Raw genomic sequence first — 16,060 nt, 5'->3', positions numbered from 1 at the left:
GAGAGGCATTGCTATCATTAGAACTTGATGAATCCATTTCAAAACCTGGGAATACCACTGTACTGTCTGTGAGATCACTCAGAGCCTAGAGACCATATAGACAGATTGATTTTTACCAGCCCATTTTTTTTGGAGCTATTTTTGTTTGTTTTGTATTGTCTTCCCTAATCTGGGCTTAAATAAAGGAGCCGAGAGATCTAGGCTTTGAATTTTGTAAATGAGCCTGCCGCTCATTGCACTTTTCAGCAAGATAAGGCCCAAATGGCATTTGCAGAAATGCTTCCCTATCTCTCCAGCAATCCGGCTCCTCTGTGGGCCCCTTGGTAACAGCTTGGCAAATCTGCAAAAGGAATGTGACTATATAGTTTGCGTGTGAACCGTGGAGTTATTATGGTTTCCAAATTGCCTAGCAGGTCATTAATCATAGGCCAAGATAGGCCATCGCAGCGGCCTGGAGTGAAAGCGCCCAGCATAATGCCAGCGAAATCATGTTTAACATGCAGCTCTTGCCGGCACAGATATGGAAGGGGAGAGGGAAGGAAAAAAATCATTCCCCTTTTAGGAAAGAAAACTTCTACTTATCTTTGATTTGCATTCAGTCCTCCCTCAATAGTCCTTAAGCCTGTTATTTAATTCATTTTGGTGCCAGGGTTCATCACAAAGCAAAAACCCTAAGCGAGACCTATGCAGTCTGTGACCTCCAAACCCCCTGTCTTTTCTTGTCAGTTCTATGTCATTTGTGCAGTTGAACTCCACCAATTTGAAATGCTGACCTCTTCCATAGACAACCTTATTCTCCTCGAAAGAAAGAAAGGCCCCAGGGCCGACAAACCACTCAAGCGGGAGATGGCAAGAAAAGAGAAAAGTGGTTGACTCGTAAATCAATTTCCACAGCCCACCCAAAATCCACACACACATTGAATTTGTATAAATTTTTTTTAAAAAATTGCTGAATGGATTTATAAAGAAGGGGCGCCAAGAACAAAAATAAAAATTTATGAATTGGGGCCAGGAAGAAGGGAAGCTAATATCCTGCTCCCAGTGGGCCAGAACAGCTCTTAGGGCCCTCCTCTTTTTTTTTATACCTGGACTCCCTGAGGTTGTTTGAAAAGAAAAGTTGAAAATAAAATGCAGGAATAAAGTTCCATGTCACTGGCAAAGGCAACAAAAGAGAAGGGGGTGCTGAGGCTACCAGAAGAAACAGGACTTAAGCCATAGAGTCTAGGAGCTGCTAGGCACAAAGCTTGGGATGTATATGACCCATCTGCATGGTGCTGTCCACGTGCACATATACTCACATTCCCTACGGCTGGGCCTACTTCCTGCATGCCTCAAAATGTCAAACTTGACAACACTCTAAGACCTGTTGTTTTACATAGCCAATGTTTTTTTCCTACCATGTCTATCACCTCTCTTAGATTTTATTTCCATCAAAACCAGTCATCAGCTATACAATTAAACTATACAATTTCTCCCCTCCAAAAACCAGTCATCACTATACAATTATTTAACGAAAATGTACATTTATTGAGCACCCACTATGTTTTTACCTGAGGCACTGGCAATATTAAACACAGTACTTTTTCCAAAACCCCCACAATCTAGTGTGAAAATAAAACATAAAAGCTCCTTCATATGGAGAAAAAAAAAACCACGAGAGTAGAAACACAAGTTTCTCCTTTCCCACATGAATCGGTTTTACTTAGATTTTTCTCTCTACATCCCCATTTTCTTGCTACCAAGATTTTTTAGACTGAGAAAAAAAGTCCCCAATCGTTTGCATTTGCCATAGACTATTCTTGCTGTTCCCTAGACCTCCTGACACCCAAAGAGAAAAAAAGAATAGTTCCCTTCTTGTGTTCCGAAAATTGAGTTTCTCCCATTATGAAGCACACTCTAATGAACCCTTTTATTTCAGTTACTTTCAAGATTCATGAAACATTGTTAGACAATTAATGAGGATTCACAAATTGTTGTAGCTGAGTGAGATAAAGCATCACAGAGTTTCCTGGCTCCTTTTCTTAAGACCTATTGTTCTCAGAGCTACAGAATGCTCATTGTAACTCCTGGTGGTCAATATGAAAATTTTCATCCTTCCTCTTTTGATACAGCAGAGTCTACTTAATAAAAGTGATTCCAGCAATTTTTCTGAATTCTAAACACAATTCGAAGTTTTTTTTGTTTGTTTGTTTTAATAAGCTTTTTCACCCTAGGGGGAAAAAATGTAAGGATTATACACAAATAAATAAGGGAATATTGTGATTGGGGCAACTACATAACAACAGTCATCCCTTGGTGTCTGTGGTGGATTGGTCCCAGAAACTCCTGGGATACCAAAGTCCATAAGTCCTGATATACTACAATCCCCGATATAAAATGGCATAGTGCTTGCATATAACCTACATACATCCCCCCTTCTACTTTAAATCATCTCTAGATTACTCATAAGACTTAATACAAAGTAAGCGATATATAAATAGTTGTTGTATCATTCAGGAAATAATGACAAGGAAACAAATCTGCCCATGTTCAGTACAGATGCAATTTTTATTTTGGACATGTTCAATCTGAAATTGGTTGAATCCATGGATGTAGAACCCATGGGTGGGAAAGGCCAACTCTGGGCAAAAGTTCCAGAGAAAAGTGATTAATCTGTGTAAAGTGGGATCAAGGAAGGCTTCCTGGGGGAAGTGATGTTTGAGATACCAGAGAAACAAAGAGGTCATATGCAAAGATCCCAAGATGAGACAAAGCGGAATGTGTGCAGAGAGGACAAGCAGTTTGGCATGCTTGGGGGATAAAGGTCAACAAGGTGACTGGGGATCTGGGTGGGGCTGAAGACAAAGGGTAGGTCATCAAATCTCTTACCAAGCATCCATGAGAACAGAAGTTCCATATGAGTAGCCAGCACACGTCTGTCTTATTCAGCATCATGTCAACTTTGCCTAGCATCGCACTGGCATGTTGTAAGAGGTCCATGAATATTTGTGGAGTGAAAAAGGTAACTACTATCATAGACAATGGGGGAAACCACAGAATTGTTTTAAACAAGAGATACGTGATCACACTTTTAAAAGATCACTGATGGTAGTGGTATGATGCTGTGATCTGTATATTATTTTTAAAGTACTCTGGTGGCCACAAGGTAGAGGATGGATTGGAGTGACAAGAATAAGAACAGCATTTAAGAGGTGAAGGCCCAAGGAGAAATGATCAGGTACTAAACAAGTGCAAAAGCCATGGGATTAAGAAGGCAAGAGCTGAATTTAAGAGGGCATATAAAAGGTTTGGAAACAGAAAAATTACGTCTAAATTATGCATCAGTTACATTTTCAAATAACATGCTCAGAATGTTGCTTCAAACTCAGGACGTCTTTACAGGCAAAATATCTCTAAATTTAAAGCTTTATGGGTCTAACCATTAATGGGGAGAAATGGTTCAACAAATAATTCTAATATTTCTCGATTTTCTAGACTTTTAAGACATCATATAGAATCTTTTAGATTTAGTGATGCTCTCTGGCGTCTGGTAGGAGAAAATGAGAAAGGATAAAAACTATTCTTGGGTTTCTGGTTGAAAATATTAGGGGGGTGGTAATATCGCAAACCAAGATTTGGAAAACAAGTTGAGCATGTTCTTTCAACAAAACTTTTTTTCAGAGCCTAAAAAACACTTAATGAGAGCTGGATTAAGGCCCTTAGAAGTTCGAGGAATGGAAAAAAAAATAAGAAAGACTGGAAATGTAGTTCAAACACCAATGCCAGTGCTATCAGCTAACATATAGATCCCAGTAATGAAAGGAATTACATAGAGAAGACTCTGTCAGGCCTTGATGTTTTGATATTTTTGCAATCTTGAAGCTTAATTAAGAAAATGGCTTTTTGAGAGAATGTACTTGGCATTCTCTCCATGTTTTCTAATCTTGAATCTCTCAGTTATGAGTGATATCATCTTGGGCAAGTCATTTAATTTTTTTTTCTTTTTTTTCTTTTTGAGACAAAGTCTCACTCTGTGGTCCAGGCTGGAGTGCAGTGATGCGATCTTGGCTCACTACAACATCCACCTCCCGGGTTCAAGCGATTCTCCTGCCTCACCCTCTCGAGTAGCTGGGATTACAGGCATCTGCCACCACGCCCAGCTAATTTTTTGTGTTTTTAGTAGAGATGGGATTTCACCATGTTGACCAGGCTGGTCTCAAACTCCTGACCTTGTGATTTTCCCACCTCAGCCTCCCAAAGTGCTGGGATTACAGGTGTGAGCCACTGTGCCCAGCCTAAGTTATTTAATATTTCTGGGCCTCTGTTTCCACCATCTGTAGCTCAGGGGGTTGGAGAAGGAGACCCCTAAGGTACTTCTACCTTTAAACATTGGGGGATTCCATAAACGAAATTGATGACACAATGTTGGGAAATTTGACCCTACTTTTCAGAAAACTTAAAAGTTTAGATAATTAAAGAGGATGAAAAGGATTGGGAGCAAATGCCAGCTCATGGGTGGAACCCAGAAATTTGTTCAAAGTGGCGCTTGGAGTAAAATCTACAGTAGACAAAGCCTTGAGTCTCTCTGAAACCCAATACCCACCTTCCCCCTCTTCCTTACTCACAGAATCCCACTTGCATTTTAAGCAATGACATTCTTGATTTGGAAAGTAAAATTCCAGCCACATTTTAGAATAGAGCAGCTTTCAGCCGGCACACTCCGTTTCCCTTTATCCTTCGCCTTCTTGCCTAGAAAGCAGACATGATCTGGAAATGGGGCAGTCATCCTGGAACCACAAGGCAACAGGTTAAACATTACGGATGGCTGGGTGGAAAGCTAGTCAGCACCTGTGACCCTGAAAGCACTGAGAGCCATCATATCAATTCCAGTGCATTCCTACATCCAGACTTCTTGCTCAGAGAAAAAGGAAGGGAGGAAAGGGAAGAGTGGAAGGAAGCGAAGGAGAGAGGGAAAGAATAAAAGAGACAGGTGAAGGAAGGGGAAGAGAGAAAGAAGGAGAGAAAGAAGAGAGAGGGGAAAGGAACAAAGGAAGGAAGGAAGAAGGGAGGGAAAGAAGGAAGCTGGAGGGCAGGACAGAAAAGAGAAAAGGAGGCAGAAAGGAGAGAGAGGAATGAAGGAAGGAAGGGAAAGAGAGAGGGGGAAGAATGGAAGGGAGAAAGAAATGAAGGAAGGAGGGGAGAGAAGGGAGACACAGAGGAAGGAAGAAAGAGAGATAAAGGAGAGAAGAAAGGAATGAAAGAAGAGGGAAGGGAGGAAAAGAGGGAGGCAGTGGTAGGAAAGGAGGGGAAGAAAGAAGGATGGAACAAAGGAAAAATGAAAGAAGGAAAGAAAGGAGTGAGGAAGAGAAGGAAAGGAAAGGAAGGAAGGAAGGAAGGAAGGAAAAAAGGAAAAAAGGAAGGGTGGGTCTGTCATTTAGTTTTACTATCATAGGTTGGGTTTTCTGCACCATCAACCTATTTCTGATAAATCTGATGACTGACCTCTTTCATATAGTGGTGAATAAGCTCATTTCCCGGCAACACTTAGTATACTTGGGAGTTACAGATATAATAAATGACTACTTCCAGTAAAACATCTTGACTATGAAGACTAACAAAACTAATTGAATGTCTTCCAGGACAGAGGCCACATTTTATTCATCTCTAGCTGTATTGCCCAGTGTAGACATAACATTCTTTAGGACCACAATTCCTATAGGTTAAATAAATTATGGAGAGAAGGAAAGTGTCTTTTTCCATCAAAGAGTTATTCTATCATTTTGACAGCAAACATTTACATCTGATGATTCATCATTGGATCGATTCTCCCTCCTACCCAGGTCAACTAAACCCATCTATGGGGACATCATATGGAAACCGTAAGAAATTTATGTTTAGTTTCACCAATATGATTGGCATGCCCTTAGGAAGAAGGTAATACCCAGATTCTTGGGATAGGTGAAGTGCCGTTGTGATACCGTCCACAGCAAGAAATGATGAAACTTGCCCCAAAAGGTGTACTAATGCCTCAGGGCTGAGAAAAGGAGCACTCAGGAGCCTCAGAACAGAGCCTGGGTGATCACACAGGAAGGCAGAAAGTAGGAGAACGCACTTCTGCCTCCTTTGTTCTACCACACTCCATACCCAGAGAGGGTCTCAACTAATGCCCAGATCTAAACTAAAATTATGTTTAAATGCAAATAGTTTACATATTGTTAACCCCCTAACTGGGAAAACAGTTTTCACAATGAAGCCAACAGTTACCAGGGGCAACATAACCAAATGAGAGAAACATCTTGCTAGTGCACAACTGAGTGAATTGCTACTCTCTCTGCCAGCATCCGTTTCCAGCCACTCCTTGAAAGACAGTTTTGAAGTTTACCTAGTTGTCACCATCATCATCACTCTAGAGCAAGGATCAGCAAAGTACAATCTGAGAATCAAATCCTGTTGTGAGTAAAATTTTACTGGAGCAAGGCCACACTCATTCACTTACATATTATTCCTGGCTGCTCTTGCACTACAACTGCAGAATTTAGTCATTGCTCATGAAGCTGAAAATATTTACCATGTCACCCTTTACAAAATAGTTTCCAGAGTCCTGATCTAAAACATAGTTGTATTTTTTGTTTGTTTGCTGTTTTGTTTTGTTTTTGGCTGCCCAGTATCTGAGTACCCTTCCCTTGGGTATTCTTAAACATTTTGAGAAAAAATATAAAAGCAGACAAGCCCAGACACTCGCTTTCCTGGCCTTCCCTTGCATCTACAGATAAACCATTCTGAAGCTATCACTCCAGATGTGGACCTGATGACTAGCGGCACAAAGAAGCAAGGACAGAAAAGAATCTGTGTTTGTCCCAGTGGTACCTGGGGCTATGGTTAACCAATTTCCAGGCTGTGTGGCACCATCTGCACCAGCAAGACATCCAGTGTCTAGACCTGGGGATGGTGTCAGTACAAACAGTGGGAACCAGAGATCAGAAGGAGTGGTGGTTGGAGCCTTATCCAACTGTTCTGGGAAGTGGTTTTAACGATGGTTTTGGCTGCTTCTCAGCCTCACACTTTCTAGCCCATGCTCTGATTCTAGAATTAGCCTTTTTAGTAATTTTATTAACTACCCAAAGCTCCTTCTGTAACTTTCTTTTTAGTCTAAATTGACCAAAGTCTGTTTCTGTCGCTTGTAACTGAGAGGTCTGACTGATAAAACCACTATTTTTTTCCACTTGTACATCAGTTAGCAGTTTACAAATCACCTTCATATAACTGTTTTTGTCTTGTGACAACCCTGTGACATGCGTTTACGCCCACTTAACAGGTGAAGAGACCAAGGTTAAGTGAGGTTAAGCAATCTGATTGAGTCAACACTAGGATCTCTTTCGATAAAAACAAGGAATCTCTCTCCACTATGCCAAGCAGGCAAAAGTCCTTTTATAACATCAGGCTTACTAGTGTTACTTATAAATTAAGCAAATTGCATCCCCTCTTCAAAACCAGCAGAGTCTAGAGCTCTGTTAATGCTTACCAGCATCCTGTCATTTTTTGTCTCCTTTGTCCCTGTCCAGGTGGCTTTATTTTTCATTTGAAAATGTCACTGCCACGTCATTAGCAATGCACTGTTACCTGACAGTAGGAAGAAATGTCCCTAGGCCATATGGCTGAGTTTAATCTACATGGTCACGGTGTAATCCCGTTGAAATGGCTTCCCTTTTCAATCAAAACCGAATTTCACACTTTATACCAAGATGGGGGCAGCCCTTGTCTTCCCCAGAGTAATATAGATCTCCCCAGGCAGCCAAGGCCAAGGGAAATGGCTTTCTTCTCCTGGCAAGCAGCAGGTGGGGGGCAGGGCTGAGGGGTCAGCACAAATGGGAAGAGACTGGAAAGGAGAAGCAGGACCACTAGGGGAATCAGAGTCCAAGGTAATCCTCTGCATTCACCTCCAAAAGATTACCACTGGGGACATTCAACCCCTATAACTTGGAAGAAGTAAATTTAGAATAAGCCCTCTTGATGGAATTAGCGGTTTTATCTTATCCGCAATTGTCGTTTCTAAAGTTATTTATCTGGTTTATCTCCCCAGAAAGGCTAAAATTAAAAACCATTGTCTACAAACTAACCTTATATCAGAGCAACCTCAGTTAATTAGAATCTCCAGAAATATGTATTTTAAGCCGACCCCCCCCATTTATTATAATGCTGCCAATCTTAGCCCAGCGTATAATAATCACTGCTACAAACACATAAGAAAAGAAAATTGAGTATCACTAGTGATGTAAAATAAGCAGAATAAAAAAATGAGAAATCACTTTAAAGAAAACTTACCAAACTGGTAAATTTGTTGGTTTCAAATATAATAAATCTTAGTGAGATCATGAGGAAATTTACACTCATGTCGCTGACAATGGAATCATTGGAATCATAACTGATTGAATCTTTCTGAAGGCAATTAAGAAACATGAATCAAAAAGCCTCCAAAAGACACATTTCACTGGGCAAAGCAAGTCTCCTGTAGATCTGTCCTGAGGATATAATCATGGAAGTGTTTAATTGCTTGGTTATAATGTTTTCCATCATAGAATTTATTCACTAAAGGGAACATATTTTAAAAGACATTCTCTTGTTTAAAAATACACAGATTCGTTAAGATGCTATTATACCTTCAGTCAACATTTTAACATTTTAAATCATGTGGCAGAAGACTAATGATACAGAAACATGTAACAACTAGATTTTTAAATTTCTGTCTTATGGGGCAACTATAAAGGTCTGGGACCATGTTGGTCTTTTTCACTACTATGGTCCTGAAAGCTTACACAGGACCTGAGAAAACATCTGCTGAATAAATAAGTAAACTAATTAATGCTCATATTTTAAGTAGAAAAGTGGACGATCTAATGCTATTTTATAAAAATAAATAGATGAAAAATTGATGATAGTTAAATATGGACTAATACTCTCTGGTTGATAGAATTATAGGTGATAGCTATTCTTTTCATTTATGTATAATATATCACAGATATATTTCTATGGTAATAAACAAAAATCTACATCACCATTTAAAATTCTGTACAATATACTATTATATGAGCTTGCAAATATGTATCTATTTATATATTTATTGAGACAGGTTCTCTCGCTCTGTCACCCAGGCTAGAGTTCAGTAGCTCTCTGTAGCCTCAGCCTCCCAGGCTTAAGTGATCTTCCCACCTCAGCTCTTGAGTAGCTGGGACCACAGATATGTGCCAGCATGCCCAGCTAATTTTTGTAGAGATAGAGTCTTGCCATCTTGCCCAGGCTAGTCTCAAACTCCTGCATTCAAGCAATCCTCCTGCCTCAGCCTCCCAAAGTGCTGAGATCTCAGGCATGAGCCACTGTGCCCTGCCTGCGAATATAATATTTATTTGAATCTTATCTTTTAAAAAACTTACTACAACAAACAAATCCCTGGCTATGCATCTTTTCAACTTGTCTATTTTTTTTTTTTTTTTTTGCCTTACAATAAAGTCCCTGGAATTAGAATAACATGTCTGTTTTCGTCGCTAGAGGATCTCTAGCAACAAATTAGCTGTTTGTTGAAAGGTATGTCCTATTTAGATGCCACAAAATAAATCTTTCTCATTTCTGTGTCCCAGTGAGGCAGGGACATTCCTGAGAAGGAGGAGATGGATGTAAAGCAGGCCTCTTCTTGGCCACTCTAACAGGAGAAAGAACATGCCATACACGTGTTGCTCTCTCTTCCAAACACAGCTTCTATATCCTCAGGAAGTGGAGATGTGAGTGTCTGAATGCTGAACCCTGATAGCCTAGCCAGATGATCCCCCCAAGGCTGAGATAGTTTGGTTATTATATTTTCATGGATTTTCAAGGGAAAAAATATCATCATTAGTTTACATGAACCACCATCGGCTACATCGCTGTGGTTATACCAACTACAGTTTTCATTTCAGGGTCCTATATATGTGCTTATGTGGAACAGATTTGTAGTTGTTTCTAAATCTGCCCTACATATCAAATACTACTGCATTTTGAACCTATTTAGACAATGTAATATTTTCATAAAATATCAGAAAAGTAGACCTTGTGTTTTCATTTTTGGCCTCCATTATTTTTTGCTAACAGTCCATGAAGTAATTATATTTCAAAAACATAAGCTGTCTTCTGGAATATGAAGAAGGTTGCCCAGAGAATGGGGGAAACAAAAAAAAATGTGAGAAAGACAAAGAGCGACATACTGAAGATCATCTTTGCTCTCCAGAAATAAAAACATCATACAAGGACTCAGTGAAATATGATGACCAAGAAGCTGACCAACTTCTGCAGAACTATCAAACATTTCTGGGATCATCAACAGTAGTTTTGCTAGGTTTTTTTTTTTTTTTCCCTCCGTTTTCTAAAAATTGGTGTTTTAGAACTTAGAAGAGCTGATGGGTGGGTCGAATCGAGAGAGATAGTGACAGCAATCTTGGAGGTTTGAAAACTGAAGCAAGTTTTAATAATTTAGCTAATGTCCCATGCAATGGAAATCATGACTATCATTTGAATCTCTATGAATAGTTTTCTGAAAATGTTCCTTCCAAGGCCTAAAGAAACTAAAGTTCTAAATCACTCCAAAAAATCTCAGAGGATATGTCTCCTGGAAGGGAATGATAGTGGCCAATTGTAACTTGCAGTGTTTATTTTCTCCTAACAAAGTAGTCGCATCTTGGGGCTTCATTTTTCCCTTCCACAAAATGGGCTGATAATTTCCTAACTGCTTCACCAGAAAGAAGTAATGCCATCATTCTGCACTTGCTGGAAGATGACGGCTTACTTTTTGGAAGTCTTCCACAACATTAGCCAGTCTTTCCTCTTTCTTTCCTTCCAGAAGTTTTGACCTGTGAATGTGATCTCTGCTTTATCTCATTCTATCTTGGTGGCATGAACACCACAGAACAACAGTATTAAAAATTCCCTGAGGACTTACCTCTGGCACAACATTTTTGTTTCACAGATGGAAAGCATGTGTGATATGCATTTTCTTGATACACAAAAACAAAAGACTAATATCTATTTCATTTTCAACTGGATTATCTTGAGGATGTGTTGGATATCATGCTAGGTACTTTTGCAAAGTTAATCTTATTATCTTCATCATTACCATAGAAGGTAGTTATTATTATATCTACTTATGCAGAGGAGAAAACTAAGGTTCCATTCCCGAACTAATTGATGGTACATCAAGAATCCCAAGCAGATCTCTTCACGTAAAGTCAGATATCTTCCGGAACAAAATAATGTTCAAAGAAAACCAAAAGGACTTTTCTAAGGAATTTCTTCCTTTCTCCCTTCTTTCCTTTCTTCATGTCTTCCTCTTTCCTTCCTTCCACAAGTTTATGAGTGTCAAGGATGTGCCAGATACTGTTCTAAAAGTGGAAAATATTCTCGGTAATACAAGGAAGATGGTAAAGAACACGCTCAAGTGTTGGTAATGCTTTCAGAAGCAAGCAAGCATAGCGTTGGTGTCTGGAGCTTACTGAAGAAACTAAGGGCTGGATTGTGGTGGAAGAGGCATGATATTTGGAGTCAGGCAAATTTTAGGTCCAGTTCTGTCTGCTGCTGCTTAGGTGTCATGGACTCTCAGTTTTATTCACCCATAAGATAAATATAATAATATACCACCTTGAAGGGTTGCTGTGATCATTAACCAAATAAGATCCCTGGCACTTGAAAAATGCTCAGCAAACAGGAGATAAGGATGTAGCCATGTGTATACATATTATCCATTTCCATTGCAGGAAAATGTGCTGCTATACTGCCCTGGTCTGGGAGGTCATTCATCTGCCCATCTGCAGGACTATCTTGTATGACCTCTCCCAGGCATCCACCACCGCCAAGTCTTAGAAAGCAGAAGCCGGGGGCATGTCTCTGCGTCAGGGCACTGCAGAAACTGCACTAGGGCAGGCTCCATCTCCTTTGGCTTGCAAATCCCTGTTCCTTTGGCTGGCGGGCACTTCATGGGGTGGAGGGCCAATTCGCCATGGCGGTTTGTATCTGCAGCAGGCCTGACAGGCTGGGAGAGGAAGGCATTAATGTTTTCTGACAGGCGACCCCTAATTGTGGGAGCTTTTCTTCTCGGCCTTCTGTGAAATTCTGACTTAGGCGAGCAGCATAACCAAGTGGTAGGGCATTGAGCATGGCTTGCACTACACTAAGTTGGGAAGGGGGTTGGGGTGGTGGAGTGGGGGTGGGAGGAGCTGGCCCAACATTATTCATGAAGACTTTCAGCTGTTTTTGTCTTTTAACTAACCTTTGAGTTTGATCAGAAGGCTGGCTGGCTTCCCTTTCGCCAAAGGCCCTGCTGGCACCTGGACAATGGACACAAGACTGTTTTTCCTAGTAAAGAGAGATAGCTGGAGGAACCCAAAACCTGTGTGTACTGGGGAGGTGGCTCGGGGAAGGAATCGCCGGCTTTACTTCTGTCTGGTCTTCAGGAGAGGGGTGCTTATTGACAGAATTTCCAGCTGCCCCAACACAAGGAGCCGCCCTCTGACTGCTGACCCCTGCAGGCTCAGCAACTTCATCCAGGCAAAGGCACACAGAGGGCTGGTTTTCCCATTCGATTTTCAAATGTCACTCTTTTCCTCCAGCAATACCTTCCTTCTCTTTCTCTCCACTGTCCTCCCTCTTTCCAGAAAGTCCACCAGCTGAGCAGAGCACCAATCTAGAAGACTCTGGGTTTTTGTTTTTTTTAATTGTAAATAACGATAACAAAAAAGAAAGAACATATGAGCCAGAAAGAAGAGGGGAAGGAAGAAGAAAAGGAAGAAAGAAAAGAGAGGCGAAAGAGAAAGTGAATCAGATGACAGCGAAAGGCAGATCCAAAGAAAGGCAGGCAGAAGTAGTTTGGCTCAAAGACGATGCGGAGGGCGGGGCTCGGCTGGGGTCGAGTCCCGAGGCTGCGGCGCAGGCCGCAAGGAGCCCAGTATTGCGGCTTCCCGGGCCGGCGGGGGAGCAGGGAGCGGCGAGGGGGGAGGCGCTCTCTAAGGCTCTCGCTTTTGGCAGGTGCGGAGCCTTTGTCCCCTGCATCCACTTCCTGCTTCGAAAGCCCGGAGCCGGGGCCCAGTGCTCTCCAACGCACTTTACAGAAAGTGACTCCCTCCAAGGAGTGTGGGTTGGCGGCGTTCCCCCAACTCGTCCCCAAAATAGCCCTGGTAGCCAGCGCATCAAAAGAGGCTTTGTAAGCCGCCGCCCGCTGGGTGCCTGGAGGGGGGCGCAGGCGGGACGTTCTGGGAGCGCGTCCCACTCCCGTCTCCAACCTCTCTCTCTGCTCTCTCTCTTGTATTCTTCTATCCTCGCCTCTCCGTCACTCTTTCTCCCTCCTGTTTTTGTCTTCTGCTTTCTCCATATTTTCCTCTCTCCTTTCTCCCACCCCCGCAACCTACGCTAGATTTTCTCTTCTCTCTTCTCCCTCCTTCCTTCCCTTCTCTCCGCTTCTCCCAATCTCTCCCTACTTTTTCTTTTCCCATATCCTCTTGTCTCTCTTCCTCTATCTCTGTTTTTCCCTCTTCCTCTCTCACCCCCTACTCCTACCTGTTCCTCCTTTTCACACCTCTCCCCTCGGGTCCACGTGCCTACTGTTCCCCCCCCCCCCCCGCGCCCCCCCCTCCCCCCCCCAGCTTCAGGTAGCCTGGCGAGTCCCTGGCGCGCGCCGCTGACAGCGGACGCATGCCTGCAGCCAATCACCGCCCGGATGCGCTGCAGCTTGAATAAATCATTAAGCCTGACACGCGCTCGGGGCCGGAGCTCCGAGCTTCAACTTGCTTCCTGCCATTAACCTACACACCCTCTTTTGTAACAACCTAATCTTGCATACAAGGGAAGAAGGAATGTAACTTCTACCTGCGCTAGATCCAAGCCACTGCTTTCGCAGTGGGTAAAGAACCTTAGTGTCAGCGAGTCCACTTCCCATCTTATCGTGGACTCCGGGTGACCTGGAGTTTCTGGGGAAGTCCGAAAAGAATCATTTCTTGGCTCAGGAGTGGAAGGAGGGAGAAACTTCAGAGGCTTTTCAGCAATAAGTAAAGGGACCTGAGGCTGTGGACGATTATTACACCACAAAAGCATCCACAGTGTGTTTTAAAGGAGGTTGCAACAAAAGATGCTTCTTGGAGAGCTCTCTCTAAAAAACACAAATTAACTCAATTAAGTTCTAGAAATGTTGACCAAATTTAATCATTTTTCCTTTCCTTTTGAAGTGAGTGTATAAATTGCAGAGTGAATGAATGGGCAAAGAAAATGGGGGTGGCTTCCAACAGCAACAACAGCTTCTGCAAGTCCTGAGTACCACCCTACTCCCTGGTTCAGAAAGATCATAAGAAGCATGTATCTCTTGCATTGATATTGTCATTGGTTGCTCTAAAGCCCTTTCATTTTCTGTTCATCTGGTCATCTACGCAAAGGAAGGTATCAGTTTCCTCATTATCTAGAAGAGAAAACTGTAATTGACTTCACTCCTGGCTCAAAAAGATGAAGTGGTGCTTCTAGAGTTACGTGTTATATGGAGTTGGGTTCATCCATAGTCTAGGATGTTTCTTACTTACAGCCCTAGGAGTCCCTGAAAAATCTCTCTTACACAAAACTGGTATTTCCACGAGATCCTGTGGTGAAATTGCCTGTGTACCAGACAGTGTCAGCAAGAGAGATGATGGCACAGGGTAAATGAAAAAGGCTTAACAGAAAGACAGAGATGTTGGTGAGGTTAACCAAAATGATGCTGCGCCCAGAGACTAGGAACAAGGAGGAGCCCTTACCAGCTCTGGGCCTTAATTAAGAGGCAAGAGAAAGAGGTTGTTATTAGACCTCAGCAAGAGCTGTATCTGTGGGAGAGAAGCCTCCTGATGAGGGCACTGGCCTTCAGACAAGGAGCAGAGCCACCGCCAAAGCAACAGGGCCGAGGGAGGGATGGAGTAGGGACAAAAATATCCCAACTTATCTCCCCTTCCACTTTGCCAGTTCCTGCTGGTGTCTCCCACTGGCCAAACCCAAGAGGAAGCCAGAAGGGCACACAACCCTTGTGATGAATTCCATAAAGATGAGCCTGCCTCCTGAGGCAGAACAGCAGAGAAGGGTGGAGAGTGCATGTGGAAGGGAAAGGAAGAATGAAAAACATAACTTTCAGTGGAGCAGAGAAGACAATCTCCATTTGTCCATTTAGTCAACAAATACCTATCTTCCCAGGGGCGGGGCAGATAATGGTGAACAAGACAAGATCTCTGGCTTCAGGGAGGTTAACTTTTAGTACTGTGTAATTGACAATAATCATATAACCAAACAAAGATACAGCATTTTCAGATAGCGGGAGATACCATGAAGGAAAAACAGGATTAATGGACAGTGATTGTAGCAGATGGAGAGCTACTTTAAGGAGGGTGGTCAGGAAGTGCTTCTTGGAGGAGGTGGCATTTGAGGTAAGGCAATCTGGGCTTCTTAGGAAAATCTCCCTTGATTCCACATCCAGTCTGGGCTGTGATTCAGATGCATCTGACCAGTCCCCAGGAAACTGAGAGACAAGACTGGAAGATAAGAATAGCAACAACAGCAGGGGTTAACATTTACATATTGCTTGCAATATCTGCCACCAACCCATTTCCTAACTCCTTTAGGTGGCTTCACCTAGCTGTTGTGTGTATCAAGGAATTGGGCTGTTACTTCTGTGTTTAAACATCTCCAGCACTGTAAGAACAGCGAAGTGGAAAGGCACATTCTATCCCTCTTTCTTAAGACATCTCTGTCCTACTCCTTATAAGTTCTATGCAAACCACAGAATGATTTCTTCTCTCTTCCTTGGTGGGTCCTGCCTGATGTGAACTTGAGATAGATTCTTCATGATGCAAACCCTCCTACTCTTAATAAAATGTTAAAAGAACTATGTCAGGGAGGCGAAACCTGTGTAATAGCTCTCTCCCAGTTTCTGATGATGCCTGCCTTTCAACAGCTCTGCAGCCCTCAGCGGCAGGTCTGTATTTTCTTTCTTTCTCGCATTCCCCGCTCCTCCTCGTCGATTTAAGGCGTGTCTTCAGTCTTAACTCGGTGGTCTCCAGGT

Source organism: Cebus imitator, unplaced genomic scaffold, assembly GCF_001604975.1.
Source record: "Cebus imitator isolate Cc_AM_T3 unplaced genomic scaffold, Cebus_imitator-1.0 Scaffold8, whole genome shotgun sequence".
NCBI lineage: Eukaryota > Metazoa > Chordata > Mammalia > Primates > Cebidae > Cebus > Cebus imitator.
The sequence above is the reverse complement of the archived record's forward strand: the minus strand, read 5'-3'. Positions refer to the sequence as shown.